Source organism: Netta rufina, assembly GCF_964035555.1.
Source record: "Netta rufina genome assembly, chromosome: 5".
In the NCBI taxonomy this organism is placed as follows: Eukaryota; Metazoa; Chordata; class Aves; order Anseriformes; family Anatidae; genus Netta; species Netta rufina.
The window spans coordinates 2,100,678-2,114,780 of NC_140128.1; the positions used below are offsets into that span (position 1 = coordinate 2,100,678).

Genomic DNA, 14,103 nt, shown 5'->3' on the forward strand with positions numbered 1-14,103 from the left:
AAAGGTTACAGCTGTGTAGCTTCTCAGAAGTCAATTAAATCATTTCTGCATACCTTTGTATAGTAAATCAACTAGAAAACATGTGGAACTTACTGATGCCTGAGGAACTTACTGATGCTTGGTTTTGTTTTGGCATAGTTGTAGGAATGCAAGTGAAGGCCAAGCATGAACCTGATGAACGAACTAACTGAAATTGCCATTATTCCACCTTGCTGCAAAAATTAGGGAGACGACATAGTTTTAATATTAAAAGCACTACCACTATGTAAGTGGTTACTCTGTAATTGAACATTCACAGGGTTCTGCAGTACGTTGTTCACTTAGGGTTGTAAATAAAACAAGCCATGTGATTGAAATTTGTTTTTTGCTTCAACTTAGTTCAAAAGCAAGCTTACGTGCATTTAGAATTTAAGTGTTTTTCTTTCATATGAATGATAAAAAATAATTTTAAAAGTGTGGTACCATTCACAAAGGTTAGCAAATTGATTTTTATGGGATTTTTTTTTTTTTTTTTGGGGGGGGGGTGGGAATGTAGTACTCCTGTTCATTTTTTTTTCTAGATGTTGTTGTTGTTTCTTCCAGAAATCATTTAATCATTTCTTTGAGTTAACTGGCTAAAAAAAAAAGAGAAAAAAGAGGAAAAAAGAATAGCTGGCTATGGCTTTGAATGTAAATATTTCCTTTAATAAAACACAGGAATGTCATGTTCAGTTAATAACTTTAACTTTATCCTCTTTGTTCTGGAGAGGAAAAAAAAAAGAAAGAAAAAAAAACTTTTATCTGCAAGAGGGTTAAAAACAGAAAACACTTGGAGGGAACACTTAGAAAATGAATTTGTTGGGTTGCCATTAAGCACCATGGAAATTAAAATAAACATTGCTCTGACTAAGAAACATTAACAACAACAACAACAAAAAGTTTGTATTGGAAAAAATCTTTACATGGTTTAGAAACACATTCAGCGCAATTTGACATCATCTTATTTACACAGATCAAATAGTGTCATTGGTCTTCTTTTAAATTTAGATATATTAAAGATAATTTTTAAGTGTATAAAAGCATTATATCTTGTTTCTTAAGCTAGTGTTGCAAGCATTGCTTGCTCATAGTTGCATATTATAAAGAAGAAATAAAGGAAAGATATGAAAAAAAATAGTGAAGCATGTTGTCCTGAAGCATCTATACAAATGCTAGTGATTCTATTTGTTCAAGCTTTCTCATTTCTTTCAATTTGTGAGGCAAGGCTGTTGGGAAGATGGTTTCCCAATGACTGAAGCCTGGATGACTGGAGATTTGGATAAAAGAGAAGACTGATGAAGGGAATTAAGAAGTTACAAATGCCTTTTTCCTTGAAGTAGCCATTGTAGTGATAGAACGATCAAGTTATGTTTTTTTTTCCTAATTTGTAGCAAATGTATGTGGATATTTGTTTAATAAGGTTCTCAATTCCAATAATTTTAACTGGAAGAAAATATAGCCTTCTAAATGCTTGATGCTAACACATTGTGTTTGAATCACAGAGGCTTTGAACTTGAAATACATACATGATAAAGATGATAAACATCTCATAAGAATTGCTTTCCGGGTCAAAGATAAGAACTGAAATTAAGTAGTTTAAATAAGAAGCATGCCTGTAAAAGTGACTATGGAAACAATTGTACAAGGTAGATTGAATTTACTTATATTTCCTTTACAAAAAAATCTGTTGCTTGAATTTATTATAAAAAATAAAATGTAATGTACTTAAAAAAAAAAAAAATAAAAATATTAATGCAATTACTCTTGACAACCAGTAAAAGGAAACACAGCAAAATTTTATAATGGAGGCAAATAATTTAAAATTATTTAGTGACATAAGGCCATTTTCTTTCCTTAGTCATTTGTTTGCAGTTTCCATTTTGAGAATATGTGTGCAAAAAAAACCATCAATATCCCTAATCTTAGATCACTTATCTGCATTATGTTAGGATTGCTATAGATTGGTGGAACAGGTTCTCAGTACTGAGAACTTTATAGTTAGTGAGCTATTCAGGTATGATTTAATCCATGTCTAACATGCCTCAACTGAAGAGGTAGTGAACTAGAAGAGCGTATTCCTGTCCAAATCAATTTGGCATGGCATTCTAAATGATGCTTGTCAATTATTATACTTACTCTCCTCTTCCATGATAAACTTAAAAACTTTTATCATCAGGATTTCAAACTTTTGCTTGGTTACTTTCTCAAAACAAAATTTTACTACTTGGTTTTGTGAGCTGTTTCATATAAAGCTACCATCATGCATTTTGACATGTAGCTTGAGAAAATGCAGGATAATGAAGGCTATACTAGACAACAGAGCTGAAGTTTACAGTAGAAGTCTGGAAAATTATATGAATTTCTAGGAAAACATGGTGTTTCTCTTAAAATTATTAGGCTGAAAAGGAGATGGTATTGCAACTCCTCACTAGTCTAGTATCAAGAGTTGACATTTGTCTTTTTTTTTTTTTTTTTTTTTTTTTTCCCCAAGAATTTCTTATTGGCAAAATTCTGGGTAGCCAAGAAAATCTCTTGCGATGTCACTGGGTTAGGTTTTTGACTTTCTTTTAGGAATGACAAATAACTTTAAGTCCCTTAATGTACACATTTATGTTGAGAGACAATTCCAAAAGACAGATGCTTGCTGCTCTCTGAGTAGCTGTCATTGGAGTGAAGGTAATCGTCAAGTAGATATTCAGAGACTGTGAATGAAGTGTAGTAGGTATTTATAAAGTAGAAGAGTTCCCTGCCTATTATCATGTTCCTTTGATTGTCTGTACTACCAAGATTTGATGTTAGTGAGCTTTGATTGCTTAGTCTGCCATGCAGCCTTTACAACAGGAGGCCAAGATATAACCCCTAAGGTGAAGGGCACAATACTTATTGTGTTGCAGCAATCTGGTGCAAAGAAAACTTTGAAGCTTCAAGATAAACAAAACATAAGGGTTGTCTCTTTGGAGCATTTCTGTACTGAGTGGAAGCTTTGATTGTGCGTTTCATTAGTGGAAAAGAAAGTAGAGTGCTTACAGAGTTTTACAGACAAGAATTAAATACAGTTTGGCTTTGATCTTGTGCAAGGATTGTTAGCAGTCTATGTACAGTTAGCATATGCAGTAGAATATAGCAATAGCGCATGAAGAGTTATAATGATATATATTATCTTTCCATTGTTAAAGCAATCACATTGTGTAATTTCTCATGTAAGTCCAGCTTACTAAGTATGCCAGAAAAAGATTACTTAGTGTGAAATAGCTTTTGAAGTTGTGAAATCATGTGACTGATACCATGTAGTCAGCCTAAATATTTTTTGCAAAATTTGAATGCCTCAGGAGGGAAGGTCATCCATCATATCTGAGAGCAATTTGGTTTTTTAACATTTCACTGACTACCAAGACCTGACTTATACTGGCTGAACTAGAAACAAATATTAAATAAAGAGAAGAGCTATTTTCAGCCTGTCTCAAAATGGTTGATTTGTTCCTTTCAGTTTGTACAGATGATTTGATAAAAACAAACTCATGTTTTTTCTGACTCAGCCACATGTGAGGCATTTGGAGCAGAAGTGTAGGCAGTACTGTGCAATATATCTGATAGGTAAGGCAATGGCAAAGTTTAAATATATATGTATAAATGGTAGGGTGAGATAATAAGGAAGAAAGAAAACTGCATAATAATCCTCTGTAAGAGAGAGTGTGTGTGTGTGTGTGTGTAAAAACCTTTCTACAAGTCTATTTCTTGATCTGCTGGGGAGAGACAGATGGGAAGATGATTTTTACTGGTTCTCACCTATGTTTTCTATTAAATAGTACCACAGTAAAATGGAATTTGTTTTATACAGCTATACAATTGAGAATGTCATCTATCATGTGTATGCATATGCTTATGTATATGTAAGATGGTGTGAAGTTTGAAAAATGCTGGATCTCTCTTTTCTCCTGCAAAGTTCAGTACTACTTGTATGATGATCCTTAATTGTTTTAATAAAACTGAAAATATGTTCCGTGACCTGCCACCCAAATACTCTTTAAAACATTTAAAGTTTGTTCATATTGAATAACCTAAAATGTTAAAAAGCAGAGAGATACCAAACATTCTTCTGAGATGTGTATATTTCTTCAAGAAGGCAACCTAGGAATTCAGCTCAATACTATCCTATGGCAACAGGATTTTAGTCCTGGCTGTGGTCTTAGCATGTATGTGCAATGGGAGAATGAAAAACACTTTTTCCATATTTTATTCTCTCTGCTGTAATATCCCTTCCTTCAGCAATGCTAAATACTCACAATGGGTATAAAGATAATTATCCTCTGACTTTCTAAATATCAGTTTATTTCAAAAATGGAACCTGCTTCTACCGTTCTCTGGAACGTACTGTTTAGAACTGGATATCAAGGTCACACAAACCATTCACCTAATCCATTGTGGTTGAAAACATCTTTAATACCCACCTACAAGAGTTGGGCCCTCAGCCTCTTTGGGTCCAGAGGCTGTAAACCACTGCTATTACCTCTCCTCTGAATGCACCTAATCCTTTTTTGAACTCACCCACATTGCTCTTCTTTTTACAACTTCCTGTGGTAACAAATTCAATTATATAATTACTCACTGTATGAAAGTGCTTCTTTTGTCTTTAAACGACTGCCTGGTATCTGCTTTGGGCATCCTCTTTTTGTACTGTGAGGAATTGTGAGCAAATAATTAATTGGTTATCTTTTCCAGTAGGTTCATGACTTTTTTTTTTAAATTTCTAACCTGTTTCTACTCAAGAGTATCGCTTTTTCAGGTTTAAGAGCTCAGGACTATTTTTGCATAGAAACCATTTGCAATTTCTGTTGTTCTTTTCGCTATGTACCCTTTGTATTTTTCTTGCATTCTTTTTGAGATGTGACTAGAACTGTTGAAGATTTGGACTTAGTACAATCATATTCCATTTTGTTCTCAATTCTCTCCTACTAATTCTTAACATTTTTGTGTTTTTGGCTGATGCTGAATGCTGTTTTCAGAGAAGTATCCAAAATGACTCAGATTTTTTTCCTGACTGGTAAAATGTAACAATGGGCTCTGATTTAGCTAGGTATATTTTAAGTTTATTTTTTCCATATGTGTTGATTTACAGTATTTCAGCAGTGTCCATTTTATAATTTTCAGTTACTCGATATCTTATTACTCACCTTGGCTGGCTTTAGACCTGATTATCCCATCTCACCTTTCATCAGCTGTTGTTGTACATACCTTCTTTTCCAGATCCTTCATGATGATGTTGAACACCACAATCCCTACGGGATTGTCCTCTCTGCACCAGAAAGACAGACCTGTAACTCCTACCTCTTAACTTCTTCCTTAATCTGAGAGGTCTTTTTTCTTGTCCTGTGAGTTTTCTTTCCTTCAGATATCTGGTAAAGCGTCTTTTCAAAAACTTCTCTTGGAAAATATGTATGGCCTGTGTTAAAATGCTTTTTGTCTTCTGTAAAGAAATATAATGAAACAGCAAAGTCCTGTACAGGCCTGTCTATGTCATTCTTATAGCTACATCTATTCAATAATAACACGTGAAGATCATAACTGTCCTACAGAAGAAATTAAAATAAGCAACTAGAACCAAAGTCTTAGCTGATAATAAAATTAAAAGCAATCAGTCCTCAACTGAGATATGTTTCATTTTGGCAGAATACTAAAGCACTTCAAGGTCAATCTCAAGGAGGTGTTTGGACAGAATGAGCATCCTTTCTTGTTTATTCTATTTGCTTTCATCTCAGTCTCTTTAAGATTTTTATTTGCCTTCAATACCTCAGGTAGTTAATGTGCAGTGTCTTGTTTCCATCTGTGCTGGAATGCTGTTCGGAGGCATTCTAATACCCTAAAACTTTGTTTAATAACATAACTTCTGAAGCAATGGTATTTCAGCATTTCTTCTGTTTTAAATTTCTTAGCGATATAGTTCTATGGTACTGTTAAACTTCAGTGACTTGCTATATCCTTAAAGCACATTTTCTAAATAGCCATTTTCCCTTGTTCTATATCTTTTGTTTCATAATATATTAGGTGATTGAATCTTTCTGTAACATTCTACAACTGTTTTAAGGTTAAGATATAAAGTAGCCCTAATTCCATTACCTCAGCATAACTTTAAACATTTAGCTTATTTAATAGGAAAAGAGTAAAAAAAAAAAAAAAAAAAAAAATGGGAAGACAGTAAATGTTAATGTATACAGAATATAGACTTATGAGTTATCTATAAGCAGGTAAATAATATATTTAGTTTCTTCTGATTTTATATAAAATTATAATTGGACATCTATCACAGTTTCTTAAGACAGTAGTGACAATAGAAATACTAAATTTGAGCATAGCTGATAAAGCACTAAGAGTGACTGGTTCTGTTAAGTTCAGATCCATATCAAGATGTGATTATTGCTTTTCCCCCTTATTGCCACTCTGAGCCTCTACCAGACGTTATCAAACGTCTAACAGCTACAATGAATCAGGAAATGTCATGCAACCCCAACTTGAGATAAACTGCAGGTTGTGAACTGAGAAGAATGAGAGGCAAATACATACCTTATCTACTTACTCTTACTGTAGAGGTAGTACACTTTGGAAGAGACACAGAGGATGATGACTAGAGTGGAATCTTACATTACAATGGCAAATCTTGACACAAGATATGTTCTGCTTTCCTTTTCAAGTCTCTTCCATAAGTAACTCTGCTCCCTTTATCCCTTCCTCACTTCCCCCGTTTTTCATTTTAGGTTTTGAGGCCAAAGTTTTATTTATATATATATATATATATATATATATATATGTTTCATAAAGATATAAGCCCGGAAGTCTGTCACTCTCCCTGTAGAAGTAATTCTCTGTTTTAAGCTCATCTCTTCACTAGGGGCTTCTTGTGCCCAACACTTTTATATATATATATATATATATATATATATATATATATAAATTAAAAATTTAAATAATAAAAATTTAATTTAATTTAAATAAAAAATATATATTATATATAAATTATTTTTTTAATAAATAAGTGTGTTTTTTTTTAGATGTTGATGAGATGAGATTACGCATAAAACTGGTACATTGTTTTTGGATCTACTCCTGGATGTAATCAGTAAAGGAATGCTGTTGGCTGAATGATATTTTCAGGGAAAGATTTTGACAAATTGGAAATAAACATTTTGCTGCATTCAGTTTATGCTGTTTCAGAAGAGCAGAGCTATTGTTTGGCTCAAAGCTTTGCTCTGAACTGTATAATTACCCAAAAAATGTGGCTTTTTGTTACAGTGCATGCCAGTCAATCCATAAAAATTCCTTTCTTGTTCTGATAGCTTTGATCTTTTCTAGCTTTCCTAGTTCTGTTTTTTGGAGGATAATCTTTGAAAACTGCAAGAATAAGGTTAGCAAACAATCTGTCTTTACAGCCTTAGAGTTTTGTATTTGGTAGCTTTATAAGGACAAGAAAAAGTTGTGTCTTTCCTACTAGGCTTTCCAGTATATACAAGCCAATCAAGATTTTTTCCAAATTACCACAAATTACTATGCTCCTGAATATAAAACTTCAGCCAATAACCAAAATGGGCCTCGCTTTCTTCCATGTGAATACCTGTAAATCCTGCTGAGATGGATTTAAAAGCAGGAGGAATTACGTACTTTGCTTGTTTAAATCTCGTTTTAGGAGCTTAGCTTTGAGGCTGCACATCTGAAAATGCTGATTTCAGCATAGTCCATGTCTGGTGTACTTCTGTGTTTCCTTAAAGTGAGGTAAGCAGTAGTAGATGGTTAAATTCTTAGAGTCCTGCAAGTTAGTATCTTGAGAGAAAAGCAATGTAGGAAGATTAAGTTGCTATTGGAGTGGATAGTCGATAGGAGTCCTCTATTTTTGAGGACACTCGTGAAATAAAGCCTTGTTATCATGGCTTTTTTTGCATTACAGTGTTTTCCTGATCCTGGAATTCTGTAGACAAGGACTTTATATGATCAATATAGGGGAAAGTCAAGTCAAGAATCTCTTACTTTTGTATTAGTAACGATCTGTCTTCCCTTGTTTTGGATTCTGATAAAGCCTAAGAGCAGAGCTTTGAAAACAGGAAATATGAGCTTGCTTTTCCTTTCTCTTGGACAGCTGTCATTTTTCTGACCATCCTTACAGCAAGTCAGCAAATGTCATCTTTGTTCTTTCAGAACTGATATATGCTTTCTCCCCTTTTCCCCACGTTAAAATAAAGAGCTTAGTGTGTTTTGTTTATTTGTTTGTTTGTTTTTCCCTCCTGAAGCTACCTCATTTGAAAATAATGATAAGCAAGGGCAAGTTGTTTCTTCTGCAGTTTTGGCTGTGGCTGCTAGACTGCAGCCACTGGGAAGTGTCCTTCTGGTAGACTCTGTTTCTTGACTGTACTATGTATAGTTCAGACCAAGGAAATGAATTTGACATCTAAGAGCAGGAGAGAATCAGAGCACTTTGCTCCTCGAGCTAGAGATGACCTGAGAGAGCCTTGCAAGTACTTCCTGAGATTAGGTCTCCCTCCTGGAACATCGATAATTTCAGACTGGGGACAAGTAGGCAGAATCCTACTTCTTTTAAGTTATCAGTTGAAGTACCTTTGTAGTTGTGATGCCAGTATAATGCATCTCTCTATCAAAAGTTCAAATTAAAAGATGAAGGGCAGTTGAATCCTTATTTCAAGGACATGTTTGCGTTGGGAGTTTGTTCAGATTTCTGATCTGAATCAGAACATGCTCCAAAGTACAGAAAGCCATAATGGAGGTTGCTTGCAGGAGAAGAATGCAAAGGAATATTTTATTTTATAAGACATAAGAACAACTGTGTCATGAGCATCCCTAATGTAACAGTTTCTATGCTAACAGTACTTACGCATGATGTGTGGAGTTTGGATAATGTATTTTACCTCAGTCTCAATTACCACATCATCCTGTCTGATGGAATACCTGTGCAGCCTTTAAATTATTAAATCAAATACTCTTCACTGGTTTCACCCATAAGTTCATAACTGACAATTTAGCATAATTAGCTGAAGAGGGAATACTTGATGGAACAGATACAAATAAGTTCCTCTTCTGAGATTCATTCAGACCACAGCTAATTTAGTTAGTAGAATGCACATTGAATTTCTTTGCTAAATTTAGCAGTATCAGGGGGGCCTTTCTCACTTTAGATATGGTGAGTCTTTATTTTTAAATCTCAGCATTGTGTTCATTTAAAAAAAAAACTTTGAACTACTGAAAGTCTGACTTCATGTGGTACATAAGTTGAACGGTCCTCTTCACAGCACACCTTTTAAAAACCAGTTAAGTTAAACTAAAAAAAAAAAAAAAAAAAGGATTTGTAAGAACTTCGTAGTGTGAAAACGATGCTGTATGAATACATCTGAAAGGTACTTTTCAGCATATTTTTATTATGGTCCCAGAATAATATTTTCAGTAACAATAACACAACCCACAGAAAGCAGTGGATGATTCAGCACTATAACAGAAACGTCTTCTGCAAAAGATGCTTGCAAAACCTTGTATTGCTTCAATGTATCCTTTGAGCAAGAATATGACTTTTGGCATGCGTTTTGCATTGATTTTTTTCCCTCTTTGGATAATCCTGAAATGAATTACCATGCTTTGTCCACCTACTTTTTTTTACTATGTCCTATTTCTGAAGCTTGATACTTATATAAGAAATTAGCATAGCTGTTAGCTTTCAAACTGTTTATATTCCCAGCAAGAGCAACTGACAGTCTGCATTACAAAACTGGTGTGTTATGGCTTATTCAGCCATCTAGATCTTATGTTAGCAGGAGTGAAGGGGTAAGGGTTTTTGTTTTGTTTTTCTGACCTAATACATCATGGATACATCATCCCTGTATCTAGTTTGAGACGTTAAAGTATAGACGACTGTGCTGTTGAATGAGTGGAAAAAGTGACTGGATCATTAGGTTCAAATAATACAGTTCATACTCTGCCTGGCACTACAGGTGAAGGTGCTTGAGGGTCTGTCCTTTTTGTTAGGCATGGATGTCAAAGAGAAACACACTCCCAAGAGATTTATTTTACCACAACTTATTTTGACCCCCCCAGGATGTTGTTAAACTTGAGCATAATTAGGGAGAGCCACTAAAATAGTCAGTAGGTACACATCCTGTGAGGAGAGTCTTATGGAACAAACTGAGATTGCTTAGCCTGAAAAAGAAACTACTTAAGCAGGGTCTAACAGCAGTCTTGCAGTATGTAAGATGTTAATGAAAACATGGACTCGCAAACTTTACTGAAGTGCATGGCAGGAGAATAAGAAGCAATGGTAATCAAGTATGACAAAGGAAGTTCCAGTTTTACATAAGGAGAGAGGGAGGAATCACTGGGGAGATAATTATACACTGGATCAGGTCTCAGAAATTCTGCAGCTTGCCTTTGGAAGTTTGCAACTTCCCATTGGACCAAGTCCAAAGCAATAAAACAAGTGTCAAGCCTGCTTCAAGGAGAGTTCTTTGATTCTGGAAATTGATCCTCCAGTCTGACCACAGTGATATATAAGCGTGGTCAAGTAAACAGCATTTAGTCTGCAAAATAACAGCTTATTTGAATAAGATGATCCTATAGTTACTTATTTCCTGGTGTAAAGCAATGTTTTAAAAACTCTCTGAAATTGGTTTCTTTTTTTTTTTTTTTTTTTCTCATAAGCAAGAAAGAAACATATCCATGCTCTTTTGGATATGTTGATTTTTTGTAATTGCAAACAATAGTATTTGTGTATCACTACAGTAAGCAACCAGGAATCTGACTTTGTGCTGGAAGCATAAATAATATGCTTAAAATAAAACACTTTTTTTTTCTTTGCTTCTTTGCCATTTATCTATGCAAGATGGAGAACTTTAGTATAATCTCCTTGCTTGAAAGACTGCAGTTGCCTTTTAAAAGCACTGTTTATTGTTAGTTTGTTCAACAAAGTATGTCCCCGGGGATTGCCATTTCTAATTGGGAAAGAAAGAATTTTGTTAAATTTCTTCATTTGGAAAATGTTTTGCTTGACTAGCAACAAGACTCGTGGGTCACTAAGTAATGGTGTTCTGCCCAAATTATTTTTTAACTTACTTATGTATCTGAGTTAGGTCTTTGATAGTAACTTTCTTCAAATTATAAAAAGTAGATATCCAGTTATGCTGGAAAACAGAATATTTTGCAGAATGCTTATATTTTCAAATACATTTTTTATATATTACTTGATGTGTCAACCTTTAGATTTAGAAGAAGAAGAAAACAAACACACACAGCAGCAAATTTGTTTTCCTTTTACATTAACTAAGAATATAGTCAAATGCCAATTAGAGAGAATTTCAGCTCAGGTTCCCAACTCAGCCTACATCACAGACAAAAATAAATGTGTAACTAGAATGTGATGTATAATACATGCAGTCTAAACAGTAGCAATTATCTAGGTTTCTCCACATCTTTGAGAGGCGATAGAAGAAAAAGAAATCCAAATGACTGTTACTGACTTCATGATGCTTATTTATGCAAAACTATGTTTGTCTATAATATTATCTGCTGGTATTATTTAAATACTGTCACTAGCAATTTCCATTGGGCTCTTCATCAATGTACAGTTCCTGCATTAGATAATTATTTCAGGACCACAGGACCAAGATTGATGCTACCTCCTAAACAAACTATCATGTTTCTTAAAAATAGTAGGTTATTTAGGAGGAGGAAGAGACCAAAATCTTTTGTCACATGTCATTTTCAGTTCTTCTGGATTTTATCTTATTTTAAGGTCACTACCTTCTATGTTGTAACATGATAGGAAATATCTGGAGGAATAACTTAGCTCTGGATTCCTTTTGAACCCTCCTGAATGACACTTAATGTACTATTCTCCCACTCTTCTTCACACTTTCTTGTATGCTGTTTTTTATGCTTAGAAATCCTTATTCCCCATGCCAAATATCCACCCACTCCATATTCACAATCTTCCTGTAAACTGCATTTCCTTCAAGGCTATCAAAAAAAATCTGCAGTTAAGAAACATATCAACTCTGCCTTGTAATCTGACAGTCTTCTGATCACCAGATTTGCTACTGCAGGCTGAATTCTTTAACTGTGAATAAATCAGGGCCTAGTTTTTTTCCTAGTATCACATGTGCTATCTTATTCATCAAATGTATATATTAAAGTACCCCAACGTTCAGCCCAGCTGGTTTTTTAGAAGCCATCTGCCTGAACTCTGTTGTTTGTTGTCTTGTCAGTCTAGCTGAAAGCCCACTGATGATTGAAGAGAAGAAAAGAGGTCACTAAGAAGTAGGATGAGGTAAAAAAAAAAAAAAAATGTTTGTAAGTTAACAGAATGTGTGGAAACGTGTATTTCTAAATTACAGTGTGTGTGTGTGTGTGTATGTGTGTGTCGGGGGGGTGGGGTGGTTGTGGTTTTTTATATATATATATTTTTTCCATTTTCATAAAACAAGGGAAAGAATTGTTGCAATGATAAAAAAAACAAATACTGATGGGCTTGATCAGTTGACATTTAAAATGCAGGAGGCCTATCTGAAAGTTTCAGGATGATATCATCTGTTCGGCAGTTCTGACTATTTCAAGACCTAAGCTGGCACTGGACATACATGTGCACTGTTATTCATATGTAGCAAAGGGCTGTTAAATGATTTTGAAAGACAGATTTCTGTGGGGTAAATGATCTACCATGATGAAAATCATAAATTGCTATCTGGTTCGTTGTTGGACATCTTTTTCCTGGATAAGGATTTGAGTTTAAACCTTTAGTAAGGTCAGTGAAATAAAGGTAGTTTTCACCCATATTTGAAAGACTGAACCATGTGCCTTGATATTCATTTTCATATCTTCCATTTTCTGAAGAAAAGTACTTGCAAGAGAAATAAACCTAAGCATTGACTGCTAACAAAAGAACAATAATGTAATTGTTGCTAAAACAAAGCCGACAGATAATATTTCACAGCCAAAAAAAATGCAGTTTTCAGATACAGTTGCAATCTTTTAATAAGTCTTAACTTTGTGTTTAATTATATTAAAAATAATTATCTGTGTGTGAAATCCTAATGTCTACTTGATTTTTTCTTTTAAAGTATCATGGAAAAGCCTAAAACTGAGACCAAAATGGATCCTACTGGAATTAAGTACATAACTCCCAGAAAACATAGTACGTTAATCTGTTGGAGTTAGTTACTGAGTTTCTTGTTATGCTGATGTAAAATCTTGCATGCACAACCAAATACGTGCTTGCTGTATTTTTCTTACACTTCTATTAGTTTCTTTCTTGGTTATATTATCACAGAATCATAGAATGGCTTGAGCTGGAAGGGACCTAGAAGATCACCTAGTTCCAACCACATGCCATGGGCAGCTTGGAACTCCCACCAGACCAGGGCCCCAGGGCCCCATTCAACCTGGCCTTGAACACTTCCATGGATGGGGCATCCACAGCTTCTCTCTAGGCAACCTGTTCCACTGCTTCACCATCCTCTGAGTGAAGAATTTCTTCCTTATATCTGATATAAATCTACCATCTTTTAGTTTAAAGTCATTGCTCCTTGTCCTGTCAGTACACTACCTGATGAAGAGTCCCTCTCTATCTTTCTTGCATGTCCCCGTTAGGTACTGAAAGACTTCTGTAAGGTCTCCCTGGATCCTTTTCTTCTCTAGGGTGAACAACTCTAGCTCACTCTTAGCTTGTCTGTATTAGAGAGGTGCTCCAGCTCTCTCTTTGTTTTTGTAGCCTTCCTCTGGATTTACTATAACAGCTCCATGTTCTTAAGCTGGGGGCCCCAGAGCTGAATGCAGCACTCCAGGTGGGGTCTCACAAGAGCAGAGTAGAGGGGGAGAATCACCTGCCTTGACCTGCAGATAATTCTTTTTATGCATGCCAGGGAATGGATGGCTTTCTGGGCTGCAAGTGCACATTGCTGGTTCATCCTGAGATTGTCATCAACCAACACCCTTAAGCCCTCCTCCTCAGGGCCACTCTCACTCCATTCTCTGCCCAGCCTGTATGTGTGCTTGGGATTGCCCCAGCCCATGTGCAGACCTTGCACTCGGCCTTGTTGAGTTTTGTAA

General features: G+C 35.0%; 1 protein-coding gene across 5 annotated transcripts in view; it reads left to right on the plus strand.

Moving 5' to 3' along the window:
• Positions 1-14,103, plus strand: part of IRAG1 (inositol 1,4,5-triphosphate receptor associated 1) — a 103,938-nt gene that overhangs the window by 47,543 nt on the left and 42,292 nt on the right. Inside the window, exon 1 of one of the 5 annotated variants that reach the window (XM_084288098.1) lies at positions 12,261-12,325. The exons of the other annotated variants lie outside the window; for them this stretch is intronic. The gene's annotated coding sequence lies outside the window, so the exon portion shown is untranslated. Of the gene's footprint in view, positions 1-12,260; positions 12,326-14,103 lie in introns of those variants that run through there. 5 annotated transcript variants of the gene reach the window in all.